The sequence below is a fragment of the Callorhinus ursinus genome, unplaced genomic scaffold (assembly GCF_003265705.2).
Source record: "Callorhinus ursinus isolate GAN/ISIS: 27379988/994484 unplaced genomic scaffold, GSC_fseal_2.0 scaffold1, whole genome shotgun sequence".
NCBI classification, from domain to species: Eukaryota; Metazoa; Chordata; class Mammalia; order Carnivora; family Otariidae; genus Callorhinus; species Callorhinus ursinus.
The window spans coordinates 39256211-39271833 of record NW_027397063.1 but is presented as its reverse complement, the minus strand read 5'-3'; the positions used below and the strand labels follow the sequence as shown (position 1 = coordinate 39271833).

Here is a 15623-nt window from a genome sequence, read left to right as displayed (position 1 = left end):
ATCTTAACATAAAATGAAATGAAATGTCGATGGAATCTTTAGAATTGGGCTAGGCTTAGCTTTGTCTCAATCAGCCATAGCCCACAATAAGCTGGCTGGGAAAACACTCATGAGTACAGGAGTTGAGAATGGCAAGCCATGGCTCCAATGATAGGGAAGGTGGCTAGAGGAGGAGTTGATACACTAAAGGTACCAGGTTCTATCGACAGATACAACACAAGGCTCTTGGCCATCATTATCTCATTAACTCCTTGCCACACTGGGAAGAAGGTATTATTACCCCCATTTTACAAATCAGGAAACTGAAGTTCAGAGAGGTTAAGTTATTTTCACAGTTTCCCAAATACACACAGAACGTCGGGATTCAAACAAGATCTATATGAATCAAAAGTTCTTATTCTTTACATACTAAAGGTTACTCTAGAAATGGTGAACTAACCTTTGACTGTTTCAGATCAATTCTCCCTTCCTAGTCCTTCATCATATTTAGTCTCAGTATAGCAAACATCTTAGAATTGGAGCAGAAAGAGTAAGAAAGAAGAAGTTAAAAGTGAGTCTTTGTTTCTTAATTAATGCTGAAAAATTTCCAACAGAATAAAAAAATCAGTGGGCTGAAACAGGACACCTTTCAGTCAGTTTTACACATTTTCACACACCCCTGTGCACACCAAAGACAACTAATAAGAAAACACAATATTTAAACTTACCACACTACCTTCACCCAAATCTCTCATGGGTCGTAAGTACGAAAGATGTGCCGCTTAGTAGCTAACAAACCTGGCAGATGCTGCTTAATACTCAAGAAAGACAAGCATACTTCACCAGCATCAGCCTTGCAACAGCCCCAAAGAAATCTCTTTTCTTCCTCCCACTCACGTTTCTCCCTGCCAGTGGCCTCCACCTCCATCCTACTTACAGAAACCTGGCCCATTACACCCTGCAATTAATATCATCAGACATGCAAGTCTGATTGTCAACCTATTGGGCATGTTCTCACTTACCAGAAGACACTTGTCCTTCGCAGTCAGGGAGGCACTACTGACTCACTGTCAGAAAGTATTTCTCCAAAACCCGTGAGGTATTTACTTTCATTTATTCCCGCTCTCACCAAGTCTGCTTCTGGATTCATCATTTCTGTGAAATTGTTCAACCAGCCAGCTTAGGTGTTCAGTGTGTAAGCACAGCAAAAGTAGAAGGTTCTCATAGGAATTAGGTCCACCCATGGCTTTGTTTCCCTTATTTGGGCCAACTTACCAAGCCAACTAGCTCACACCCACTCCTACCCAAGGGTATCTATGAAGACTAAGAAAACTCAGGAATGAATATTCACAATCGTTGCTGCTGGTTTCAGCATTTGGACCCACCTACCAATAAGAATATTTCTTGGTTCTTGCTTTAAAAAATAACACCCACTGGAGTGTGTGTAGAATGTACCTGTGAAATTGAAGTTGTGCTATCAAGAGCCCATAAAACAAAGTAGCACAAGGAAATTTAGAAAACTTCTTTTCAAAGGATGGAAATACCACATGTTGCCAAGACCTGACTCACCTTTTTAACTTCAGGCTCTAAATTACTTTCTGTAATCCCGAAAGGGAAAAGTAATCCAGAAAGGGAAAAGATCCTCTGAAAACCTCCTGTTAAAGGAGATTAAACATTAAATCAATAAAGACAAGAGAATGAGCAGCAGTTTCATTAAGTGCTAATCTGGATACATAAACTTGGAGGAAAGTGATGAAATAGGCCCTTGATTTTACTTTCTCACTCTTGTTACACCTGAGTGACCCTGAAAGCTTAGAGGGAGAACCAGCTATTTGATTTGTAGGGCCCAGAGCCCAAAAGGAAAATGCAGAGTCCCTTGTTTATAAATTGCTGAAAATTTCAAAATAGTGACAACAGAGCATTAAAACAAGCATGGGGCCCTTCTAAAACTGTAACCCTGTACAACTACAAGGTTGCACACCCACAAAGTGGGCCCTGCAGACAGAGAACTTGTCCTCTGAGTGATGGAAAGAGACCTGAGAGAAATTGTGGCTGAATTACATGCTCTCAGGCATCATTCCTCCTGGGCAGAGTGTCCTAGAAAGCTCAAAGATCCCACGAAGGGTTATTCCATTCTGGTATTGCTTGGAGAGGAAAAGAGCAATTTCTCCTGTAAGAAGTAATCCTGAACTGGACTTGTGCAAATATGTCTGTTTCCTTGGGAGATTCACAAACTTTCTACCCCTGTAACTGGTATTTTTTTTTTTTTTAAAGATTGACTGGGCAGGGGCGCCTGGGTGGCTCAGTTTTTGAGCATCTGCCTTCGGCTCAGGTCATGATCCCAGGGTGCTGGGATCGAGCCCCGCATCGGGCTCCCTGCGCAGCGGGGGGCCTGCTTCTCCCTCTCCCACTCCCCCTGCTTGTGTTCCCTCTCTCGCTGACTCTCTCTGTCAAATAAATAAATAAAATCTTAAAAAAAAAAAGATTGGGCAATTAACCTAACCAACTGGATTGATCTGGAAAGATAAATCTTGCAGGAGTGGACCCAGTAAGAAATCTGAGTGCTTGCTGGCAGAAAATTTCCTATAATTTTGGTTAGAGGAGAGATTACGCTATCAAGGTGAAAGAGTCTTCTTTGGTCATCAGCTTAGTAATGGTTGAATTTTATAAGAACTAATTACATAAAATATGACTCAACTCTATGGTTAAGGGAGTAAATTAGTCTTCAAGCAAACTTCCAACAAAATTTTTGAGAAGACTGGTTCAGTCATTTCTTTTTTTCTCTTTCTGCTTCTTAACTAGTCTTAAGTTCACCTTTATTCTTGCTTTTTTAGTCAATATAGACTCAGAACTGCCCTTGATGAATTCCTTCTCAAATCATACCCACAGGAAAAAGACAAAAAGACAAACTTTGGTTTGGGGATGGTGGAGGAGAGGATATTTCTAAACATCATTTGTTAACTGAAACATGGAAAAGTAAAGTGATGATGTGCCAAACAATGAAGGAAAGAAGATACCCTTTGAGCCCAGAGCCTTTCCTGAAAATTTATTTTTTCAGGCCTTACCAAGTTCCTCATTAACAATAGTCCATTTCCAAATCTGGCAATATGCTTTTGATTCAGCACAAGCAGTGATAGATAATATACCAAAAGGAAAATTCAGAAGCTTAAGTGGGCTCATTAAGACTCAAAGCTGTTTTCCATAAAATGTAGGACTGTGCTCTCTGAAGGTAGGAGTGATAGCGCCAATCTTTTTTTAAAATTATTTTTATTTGAGTGTAGTTAACACACAGTGTTACATTAGCTTCAGGTGTACAACACAGTTATTTGACAAGTTTATACATTACACTATGCTCACCACAAGTGTAGCCACCATTTGTCACCATACAATACTATTACAATATCATTGACTATATTCCTGATGCTGTGCCTTTTATTCCCATGATTTATTCATTCCATAACTGGAACCCTGTATCACCCATTTTGCCCACTCCCCCACCCCCACCCCTTAGGCAACCATCAGTTTGTTCTCTGTATTTACAGGTCTGACTATGCTTTTTGTTTCTTTATTGTCTTGTGAAAAACTCAACTCCCATCTGAGAAACAATCATAATGTCACCACCCGTCAGGGTACAGAACCAGTTCCATCCACTCATCCCACCCTCTCGAACTCATTACCACCATGAAACATAAATAATTAAAAATAATGCCAAAAGCAAAACCAACAACACTTATCACAATTAATAAGACAACAATTAGATATAACCAAGTTTTTTACACATTTTTCTCCAGAAACCATAATCTTTGTCCTGAATTGCATCTTCCTGGTAGACTAATGGCCCCTGATATGCAAAGGAGTACAGAAGGCAGTCCTGAGCTCATCAGATAGAAGCAGAAGGCTCTTACCCATGCTCTCTTAATATTTCCTGCATCTCTCTCTCTCCCAGTGGAAAACATGAGAGGAACAGAACCCCTTTCAAAAATGCTGATTTAGAGGAAATTAAAGTGATAAATGGACTCCATCTGTCGTCTAGTGTGGCTGTTCTTACTGCTGTTTTTATTATTAAATACTGCAAATGAATCATTTCTGCTCTGAGAACTATTACAGTGACATGGGAATACTGACCAGCATCCATCCCTACATCCCAATCCATAGTATGGTCATTGCTGAAATAAAAGTAAAGTTTTTTTAAGACTTCTAACTGAAAGCTTCCTTTCTAGGTGAAAAAGTGACTTTAGTACTTCTCCTTTAAAAGACAAACTGACTTCCAGTTTTCCCAAAGACTGAGCATTTAATCCTTACCTTCAAAGAAAGTAAAATCTCTATCAAATGATAGTAATAATATCTTGTCATCTTAAGTAGGAGTTTTCCCAATAATTGATCTGGGCTACAACATGTTTAAAAAAACAGACTTTTCCAGCACCTGAGAAATGTATAAGTTGTATGAGGAACAGAAATATATCTGCATAGACCAAGTGGGAAGGAATGACAAGATCTAAGCAACAGCCAAACTGAAGAAAACTCATTTAGTCTATAAACTTGTCAAGTCACTAAGTTGTACACCTGAAACTAATGTAACATTGCATGTCAACTATACTCACATTTTTTAAAAAAGGAAAACTTGTTTGTTCTAGCTGCAAAATATCTATGCAGAGATATCACAAGATAGGGTGTCAGACTGGACTCCTAGGAAGCAGTGGAGCAGAGAAACAGAGAAAATGTCCGATTCTCAGAGGGAGAAGAGACAGCCCAAGCTCAAAGCCTGGGACTAAGGTATGAACGTCCAGAGCTTTAACCCCAAGCCTGACTCCAGGGCATCCTTCTCTGACCCAGCCTCATACCTCTAGTAATGAAATCAAGCCCTGACTCTTCACCTTCAGTCACAGTCCCAACTGGACTTGGCTGAATTCCCTCCCCATGTGCTTCTGTTGGTTTCAAAGGCTTCTGGTTCTAGACTCTGGCTTAGTCAAGCCCCTTAGACCTGTCAGCAGATCTTGGCAGCCCTGCTTTGGCCCTTGCTGCTCTCCATAAGGCCTTTGATTCTGAGTCACCATTAGCCTCAACAAATTAGCTTCACCTCACCCCGCACGCATTGCCCCTACTAGCTCCAACCCTTAGGATGCATGATGAATTTGGCCAGTATTACTCTTAGCTGAGTCTACCTCACCATAATCCAATGGGGAGGTTGGAGTTATCAAACACAGAAAAAGAATTTTAAAAAACCGTAACAGTCATTGAAGAAAAACTTCTATCTCAGAAGCCAAGGTAAAATCAACACAGACCACGGTTTGGCAAACTCTGGCTTATTATGTACAAAATGTTACCATAGTGAACACCTCAACTGTTTGACTTTTTAATAGTACAAATATGTGTATGTAAGTATACCTCCAGGACAGTCAGGGAGAGTGTATTTATTTCCATTTTAAACACAACTGCTTCACTATTTTAGGGTGCCAATATTGTGAATTTTACCTTGCTGGGCACTGGGCATTTTTTTATTCCTATAAGAATTACTTTTTTTAATCCTTCAATTCCACTTCTAGGTTTATACCCAAAAGAACTGAAAGCAGAAAGTCCAACAGATAATTGTACACCAATGTTCATAGCACCACTATTCACAATAATTAAAAGATGGTGTATTAGTGAAGATTCTCCAAAGAAATAGAATGAATAGGGTATCTATCTATATTTACACATATATATGTCTGTATCTACTATCTATATATAGTTAAATCTATAGCTATATATTATAGAGGGAGAGAGACTTATTTTAGGAACTGGCTAACATGATTATGGAGGCTGGCAAGTCCAAAACCTTCAGGATAAGCCAGCAGGCTAGAAATTCAGGAAAGAGATGATGCTGCAGTTTAAGTCCAAAGGCAGTCATTCTGCCGGCAAAATTCTCTCTTGTCAAAGGGAGGTCAGTCTTTTTCTATAAAGGCCTTCAACTGATTAGACTAGGCCCATCCACATAATGGAGACCTATCTGCCTTACTCAAGTCTACTGACTTAAATGTTAATCTCATCTAAAAAATACCTATCAGAAACATCTAGAATAAGCTTTGCCTTATTTGGTTAGTGTGGCCTAGCCAAGTTGACACAAAAAATTAGCCGTCACAGATGGAAACAACTCAAATGTCTTCAACAAATGAATGGATAAACTAAATGTGATATGCACATACAGTGGAATATTCAACCTTAAAAATACATGCTATAACATAGATGAACCTTGAAGACATTATGCTAAGTGAAATAAGCCAGTCATCGAGGGACAAATATTGTATAATTCCACTTATATGAGGTACATAGAGTAATCAAATTCCTAGAGACAGTACAATGGTAGTTGCCAGTCAGGGAGGGTAACAGTTATTATTTAATGACTATGGAGTTTCATTTTGGTGAAAAAGTTCTGGAGATGGTTAGTTGTGACTGCTGCACAACAATATGAATGTATTTAATGCCACTGAACTACACACTTACAAATGGTTAAAATGGCAAATTTTATGTTACACTTTTTACCACAATAAACAATGAATTGCTTATATGTATAGGCTTTACTATGAGCCAGATACTATGCTAAATTCTTTATATGGATTTTTCTCATTTAATGACTATTGCTATCCCCCACTTTATAATAATATACAATATAATATAGCCTCCTAGAGAAATGACTTATTCAAGGTATACTAGTAAGAAGCAGATCTGGGATTGAAACCCTCACAGTCTGACTCCAAAGTCTATGTGCTCAGTCAGAGTGCTATACTGAAAAGACTGACTACATTAACATAATGAAGTAAAAAGCAAATGAAAATATTTTTCAAATACTATTTTAGAGTTGATACAAGACTTAAAGAATATAAAAGACTTAAAGAATGATGTACCAAAAAGATGTAAAATCCAGACTAGGTATAAATAATAATGGGGCACCTAAATAACCCTGCATCAACCTTCATCATGAGAAGTTCTTATCCCAAAACCATAGCATCTCCAGGAATAAGACAAGAAACTTCAGTGCCCAAGAAATAGAAGTAGAATATTTACCTGACACCTGCCCCATTTTTCCACAAGCCTTGGAACATTTCAGTTTCTCTATTTTTTTTAAATAAATATGTTGTGGTTCCAAACCACAATATTTTCAATGATGAAAAACAGAGCTTTTCCACCTTTTTCATGAATAAGATAAGGTTGTCCACTCTTGTTACTTTTATTCAACATAGTACCAGAAGTCCTAGCCACAGCAATCAGACAAGAAAAAGAAATAAAATGCATCCAAATTGGTAAGGAAGAAGTAAAACTTTCACTATTTACAGATGACATGATACTATATAGAGAAAACCCTGAAGACTCCACCAAAAAAATACTAGAATTTATATGGGAATTCAGTAAAGTTGCATGATACAAAATTAACATACAGAAACCTGTTGCATTTCTATATACTAATAATGAAGCAGCAGAAAGAGAAATTAAGAAAACAATTCCATTTATAATTGCATTAAAAAGAATAAAATAAATATAATAGAATAAAATAAAATAAAAAGGAATAAACTTAACCAAAGAGGTGAAAGATCTGTACTCCAAAATATCAAACACTGCTGAAAGAAATTGAAGAAGACACAAACAAATAGACAAATATTCCATGCTCATGGATTGGAAGAACCAAATTGTTACAATGTCCATTCTACCCAAAACAATCTACATATTTAATGCAATCTCTATCAAAATACCAACAGAGCAGGGGCGCCTGAGTGGCTCAGTCGGTTAAGCGTCTGCCTTCAGCTCAGGTCATGATCCCAGGGTCCTGAGATAGAACCCCACATTGGGCTCCTTGCTCAGCAGGGAGCTTGCTTCTCCCTCTGCCTGCCATCCCCCCTGCTTGCTCTCTCTCTCTTTCTCTCTCTGTCAAATAAATAAACAAATAAAATCTTTTTAAAAAAACACCAACAGCATTTTTCACAGAACTGGAACAAATAATCCTAAAATTTGTATGGGACTTGGAATAGCCAAAGAAATCTTGAAAAAGAAGAACAAAGGTGGAGTTATCACAATCCCAGATTTCAAATTATACGACAAATCTGTAGTAATCAAAACAGTATGGTACTGGCACAAAAACAGATACACAGATCAATAGAACAGAATAGAGACCCCAAAAATAAATCCACACTTTTATGGTCAATTAATCTATGACAAATGAGACAAGAATATACAATGGGGAAAGATGGTCTTCAATAAATGATGCTGGGAAAACTCGACAGTTACATGCAAAGAATGAAACCGGATGACTTTCATACACCATACACAAAATTAAAAACAGATTAAAGACCTAAATGTGGGACCTGAAACCATAAAACTCTCAGAAGAAAACATAGGCAGCAATTTCTTTGACATCGGCCACAGAAACATTTTTCTGGATCTGTCTCCTAAGGCAAGGGAAACAAAGCAAAATTAAACTATTGGGACTACAACAAAATAAAAAGATTTTGCACAGCAAAGGAAACTATGAACAAAATGAAAAGGTAACCTACTGAATGGGAGAATATATTTGCAAATGATATATCCCATAAGGGGTTAATATCCAAAATATATGAAGAGTTTATATAACTCAACCCCCCCCAAAAAAACAAAGAAATAATCCAATTTAAAAATAGGCAGAGGACCTGAAGAGACATTTTTTTCTAAAGAAGACAGATGCTCAACATCATTAATCATCAGGGAAATGACAACTGAAACCACAATAAGATATCACCTCTACCTGTCAGAAAGGCTAGAATCAAAAAGACAAGAAGCAACAACTGATGGCAGTGATTTGGAAAAAAAGGAACTCTCTGCAGTATCGGTGGGAATGCAAACTGGTGCGGTATGGAGTTCCACAAAAAATCAAAAATAAAATTATCACATGATCCAGTAATTTCACTACTGGGTATTACACAAAACAAATGAAAATACTAACACAAATTATATATATATACATATATATATATATCTCCCTATGTTATTGCATCATTATTTACAATAGCCAAATTATGGAAGCAACCCAAGTGTTCTTTGACAGATGAATAAAGATGTGCTATATATACACAATGGAAGATTACTCAACCATAAAAAAGAAAGAACAAAATCTTGCCATTTGCACCAACATGGATAGACCCAGAGGGTATAATGCTAAGTGAAATAAGTCAAACTAAGAAAGACAAATACCATATAATTTCACTCATATGTGGAATTTTTTTTAAGACTTTATTTATTTATTTGACAGAGACACAGCGAGAGAGCGAACACAAGCAGGGGGAGTGGGAGAGGGGGAAGCAGATTTCCCGCAGAGCAGGGAGCCCCATGCAGGGCTCAATCCCTGGACCCTGGAATCATGACCTGAGCTGAAGGCAGACGTTTAATGACTGAGCCACCCAGGCACCCCTCATAGGTGGAATTTAAAAAACAAAAATGAACAAAATAAAAAGTCAAACAAAAGAATAAACTCTTTTTCCCCCCCTGAGGTTAGTGAACTTTTATTTATTTTTAATTTAATTTAATTTTATTTTATTATGTTAGTCACCATACAGTACATCATTAGTTTTTGATGTAGTGTTCCATGATTCACTGTTTGTGTATAACACCCAGTGCTCCATGCACTACATGCCTCCTTAATACCCATCACCAGGCTAACCCATCCCCCCACTCCCCTCCCCTCTAAAACCCTCAGTTTGTCTCCATAGTCTCTCGTGGTTCATCTCCCCCTCTGATTTCCCCCCCTTCATTTTTCCCTTCCTTCTCCTAATGTCCTCCATGCTATTCCTTATGTTCTTCAAATAAGTGAAACATATGATAATTGACTTTCTCTTCTTGACTTATTCACTTAGCATAATCTCTTCCAGTCCCATCCATGCTGATGTAAAAGTTGGGTATTCATCCTTTCTGATGGCTGAGTAATATTCCATTGTATATATGGGCCACATTTTCTTTATCCATTCATCTGTTGAAGGGTATCTCGGCTCTTCCACAGTTTGGCTATTGCAGACATTGCTGCTATGAACATTGGGGTGCATATGGCTCTTCTTTTCACTACATCTGTGTCTTTGGGGTAAATACCCAGTAGTGCAATTGCTGGGACATAGGGTAGCTCTATTTTTAATTTTTTGAGGAACCTCCACACTGTTTTCCAAACTGGCTGTACCAACTTGCATTCCCACCAACAGGGTAAAAGGGTTTCCCTTTCTCCACAACCTCTCCAACATTTGTTGTCTCTTGCCTTGTCAATTTTTGCCATTCTAACTGGTCTAAGGTGGTATCTCAACGTGATTTTGACTTGAATTTCTCTGATGGCTAATGATGATGAACATTTTTTCATGTGTCTATTAGCCATTTGTATGTCTTCTTTTAAGAAGTGTCTGTTCATGTCTTCTGCCCATTTTTCGACTTGATTATTTATTTTTTGGATGTTGAGTTTGAGAAGTTCTTTATACATCTTGGATATCAGCCCTTTGTCTATAGTGTCATTTGCAAATATCTTCTCCCATTCTGTGGGCTGCCTCTTTGTTTTGTTGACTGTGTCCTTTGCTGTGCAGAAGCTTTTTATCTTAATGAAGTCCCAAAAGTTCATTTTCGCTTTTGTTTCACTTGCCTTTGGAGATGTATCTTGAAAGAAGTTGCTGTGGCCGATGTCAAAGAGTTTATTGCCTATGTACTGCTCTAGGATTTTGATGGATTCCTGTCTCACACTGAGGTTTTTCATCCATTTTGAGTTTATCTTTGTGTATGGTCAAGTTTTATTCTTCTGTATACAGCTGCCCAATTTTCCCAGCACCATTTACTGAAGAGACTGTCTTTTTTCCATTGTGTATTTTTTCCTGCTTTGTTGAATATCATCCTTAATGGGGAAAAGATGAGAGCCTTTCCCTTAAGATCAGGAACACGACAAGGATGCCCACTGTCGCCACTATTGTTCAACATAGTACTAGAAATCCTAGCAACAGCAATCAGACAACAAAAAGAAATAAAAGGTATTCAAATTGGCAAAGAAGAAGTCAAACTCTCTCTCTTTGTGGATGACATGATACTTTATGTGGAAAATCCAAAAGACTCCACCCCCAAATTACTAGAACTCATACAGCAATAAGTAATGTGGCAGGATACAAAATCAATGCACAGAAATCAGTTGCTTTCTTATACACTAACAATGCAACTGTAAAAAGAGAAATTAGAGAATCGATTCCATTTACAATAGCACCAAAAACCATAAGATACCTCGGAATAAACCTAACCAAAGAGGTAAAGGATCTGTACTCTAGGAACTACAGACCACTCATGAAAGAAATTGAAGAAGACACAAAAAGATGAAAAAACATTCCATGCTCATGGATCAGAATAATAAACATTGTGCTGCCCAGAGCAATCTATACCTTCAACGCCATCCTGATAAAAATTCCAATGACATTTTTCAAAGTGCTGGAACAAACAATCCTAAAATTTGTATGGAATCAGAAAAGACCCTGGATAGCCAAGGAAATGTTGAAAAAGAAGAACAAAGCCGGGGGCATCACGTTGCCCGATTTCAAGCTATATTCCAAAGCAGTGATCACCAAGACAGCATGGTACTGGCACAAAAACAGACACACAGATCAATGGAACAGAATAAAGAGCCCAGATACGGACCCTCAACTCTATGGTTAAATAATCTTCAACAAAGAATAGACTCTTAAATACAGAAAACAAATTGGTGGTTGCCTGAAGGGACGTGAATGGGGGAGGGGTGAAAGAGACGAAGAGAACTGAGAGTACACTGACTGTGATTAGCCCTGAGTAATGTATAGAATTGTTGAATTATTTTACAACTGAAACTAATGTAATACTGTGTGTGAATTATATTTCAATTAAAAAAATTGTGGTCCCATTTATATTTTCACATATTTAGATCTTTACCTGTGAGTAGATCCTTACAGAAGGACTGAAAGGATATAGACCCAACCAGTAACAAAGGCTCCCTCTGGGGAGAGTAGTAGAATGAGAAGAAAGCAGGTAAATAAAGGGGAAACCATTGCTTCTAACTCTTAAACACTTTCAGTTGTTCAAAAAGGATAATCATTCAGCTAATATTTACTGAATGTCTACTATATATCCAGGTATTATGGTGGGTTTTGTTCAAACAAGATGAAATGACAGAGTGCTTGCCTGCAATGAGCCGCATCTAATAAACACATAAAATGTCTTCTGCCTCCACACACAGCACATGCCATAGACATGATTCATGTCGATATTCTGGACCCTCCAGGAAAATTTTACCATCTCAATTCTTCAAATGGGCCCTCCCCCTCCAATGATCCTACTCCCATGGACTTCTTGACTATCATCATGACAAGCAGGAGTAGAGTGTAGCCTAGTGGTTAAGGCTTGGGCTCTAGAGTTAGACTGGGTGTGCATCTGCCATTTGTTCACTGTGTGACCTTGGGCCAGTCTCTTAATATGCCTGTGTCTCTGTCTCCTCCGGCAATAGGTACCAACCCTAGGGTTGGTAAGAGGATTACATGAGCTAAAATATGCTAAACCCTCAGAATAATGTTTGCCATGTATTAAGTGGTCAGGAAATGTTAGCCATAGATGTCTCAAAAAGCCATCTTCAAGCAACAGACTGTCCCAGAGATGAGGAGAGAAGAAAAAAAGATCATCCAAGGAAACTTAGAGATAATTTTACAGATGACAGCACAAAGAAGGGCATAATGGCTCCCTGTCTTGCCCACGGTCACACAGGTGGTCAGCAGCAGTGCCAGTGCCAGAACTCAGGTTCTGTCTGCCCCAGCACAATGCCCTCAAGGAAGAGAAAGCAGGAGAGCTCCAACCTGACTCTCCACTTATGTATACATTACAGGTCTTATCTACTTCCATAACTGTGAACTACAAAGTTATAAGTATTAACACGTGAAGAGATGATTCTCTCAGCATGGGGAGAAAGAGCTACTCTGCAGACACTGTGTGTATGGGAGGAGGGGAGAGTTAGAACAATCACATCCATGTCAAAGGCTTTAGGGGAAGGCCTATTTCTAAAAAGTATCAGGGCTAATAGCCCAGAATGCCAGACCACTTCAGCAGAGCTCCCAGACAGACACCATGGAGTCTAAAAGGTATGGCCCAGGCTCACCGCTCAGTCCTATACACACAGCCAGCAGGCCCTGAAGGGAGGTCCCAGAAGTAGTGGAGTGGATGGAGAGCCAGGGAGCATATGCTGGGCAAGAGGTGGAGCCTGGACCCCAGAAAGAGATTGTTCCAGAAACACCTCCACCATATAACTGCTGCCATTTCAGCTCACCATCCCCCACCCATCTACGACCCAAGCCTCCCCTTCCCCACCAGGCTTTCCATACCATCCTCTCTCCTACCTCTCCCACCTGTCCAACCCTTCCACCCATGCACCTCTCACAGATTATCCTGCATCACAACCCATTGTCCCCAAGGATAGATCCACATTTTCCAGCCTCAGTGCTTTGCCCATGCTTTCCCTTTCCCCTGCCACCCGCTGTTCCATGATCTCTTTCCTCTCAACCCGACCTGTTCGGCAAAGTCCTTTCCCAGAAAACCAACCCTTCTATGAATCCATCCTACAACAAGAAGTCCTCTTTCCATTCTCTGCACTCCCAGAACCTTTTAGCTCTTTCTCTGGCACCTGATAAACTCTACTCTCCTCTCAAGACTCTCTCTCCTTTACAAACTTATATAGTGCGTCATTAACAAGAGGTCAGCATTCAGTAAATGCTAGTTGCTATTCAGAGGTCAGAATGGTGGCTGGGAAACTGACATGCAGGGGAGGAAGCTGAGAAGGGAGGAAATGAAGAGTCAGTACAACAGCAAAGACGTACTATGTGCCAGAACTATTGTTTAACCTATGTTAACTCACTTAGTCCTCAAGACAACCCATGAGGTAGGTACTGTTAATATCTCCACATTACAGAAGAGGAAACCGAGGCACAGATGGTCTGAGTAACTGACCCAAGGTTCAAAGAGTGGGCTTGTGAGTTGAAGGAGCCCACGGGCTCTTTCTATTGTTTCTCTGAAGCACTGTTCTTCTAACCCTGCATCCCTGAAAACCACTTCAACTGTTCCATCCACTGTTTGCACTACCGTTCTGATTCAAAAACACTCTGCAACTTGCAATTATGGCACCAAATCCCCACCTATTCCTTTCTGAGCCAGAAATTACACATCAATTCTGGCCAGATCTGCCATGACAGTAAATAGTATATGACAAAGTCTCAAACCCAAAACATTGCTTAAACAAAATTATAGATACTTTGAATGGAATGGGCCTCAGGCCATTCACCTAGCTCAATATTTGCCATCATTTCCCTTTCTAAGTCCTGAAATATGTGACACAATTATCTGCAAGTACACACATCTACTATCACTCTAAATATTCTTTTGATAGAATTATGGGATTAACATACAATTATAAGGTTATCGAAGCATACAATTGTCTGTCACATATTTAATGAGCTTTTTAACAATTATAAAGGAATTTGATCTCCCACTATGGACAGGAGAACATAGAGAAGATATATTCGGGTTACAAACATGTGAATACATGTTAAGTGAAACAGCAGTTACCTATAGAATTCAGAATGTAAGTTAATATTAAACATCCTATTAACAGAAGCAGAAGTTCTATTAATTTAGAATAAGTCTGATAACTTTCTCAATATTCTATCCGAACAGTCAGGGAAGGGGGGAATGGATAAAGATTTCACCTTTACAAATGTATACTCTGTTCCCACAGAAAAAAAATAGGAAAATAAATTCATCAGTAGATTCAACTCTTAGGTTTGGAGAGGCTTACAACAGGATACCAGTTAAATTTCTGTTCCCAGGAAATTTTAAAATAACACACACGTAACCAAAAAATTAAATTGTTAGCAAAGCAGAAGGAAAGGAAGCCGGGGGTCTCTGCAGTTTGTGGCAGCAAGCGATATTTTTATCTCTCTGATGAAGAGCAGATAATGAGAACAGCAAAAAGACGCAGGAGAGAGATCACAGCGGGAGAAATAAGATATCCAGCACGTCTCCAAAACTTACCCAACTTGGTCTGTTTACTCAACACTATTTTTCTCACTTTGCCAGTTTTAAATCAGACAGCGACTGGGCTTTTGTTGTTGCTGTGTCTGTTCTTTTGATCCCAGAGCCCCATGAAAATTAAACTGTGTGCTGGATGGGATCTGGCTCCGTCTCAATTAGCGGGGGGGGGGGGGGGGGGTTTTTAAGCTTGGATCCTCGGTTTCTTCTTTGGGAATATGAATAATAATAAGTGGCTAGCAGGAGAGAACGTGGGAGACGTGCCCAGCTGACGTCGGGCCCGCTAAGGGGCCGCACAGTTTCTCGGCGCAGCTGTCCAGATGTGCTTCATCTGGTTCCCCCGCGGGGCACGAACCTCGGCGGGCCTACTACCCGGAGCTCCAGTTCATTGGTGGCCGCGACTCCTCGCTTGCCTCCTATTGGCCAGCCAGCCCGCCACTCTCGAGGGTTTCAGACCGCCCCCGCCCGCCGGGCTAGCTCGCTCCATCCTCGAGAGGAACCTGGAAGTGCAGCGCGGGCGCTGATGTGGCACTCAGCAGCGGCAGCGGGCCCAGGAGGGCCCCGGGATCGAGTGGGGGTCCTGCGTACCCAGGATT

At 39.7% G+C, this 15623-nt stretch overlaps 1 protein-coding gene across 5 annotated transcripts in view; it reads right to left on the bottom strand.

Moving 5' to 3' along the window:
* Positions 1–15202, bottom strand: part of TMEM45A (transmembrane protein 45A) — a 66407-nt gene extending 51205 nt beyond the window's left edge. For 2 of the 5 annotated variants that reach the window (XM_073892659.1, XM_025868621.2), the window contains exon 1: positions 15031–15202. The gene's annotated coding sequence lies outside the window, so the exon portion shown is untranslated. Of the gene's footprint in view, positions 1–707; positions 876–1001; positions 1035–15030 lie in introns of those variants that run through there. The other 3 variants (XM_073892660.1, XM_025868615.2, XM_073892661.1) reach the window with 2 other exon arrangements.
* Between the last annotated feature and the right edge of the window lie 421 nt (positions 15203–15623).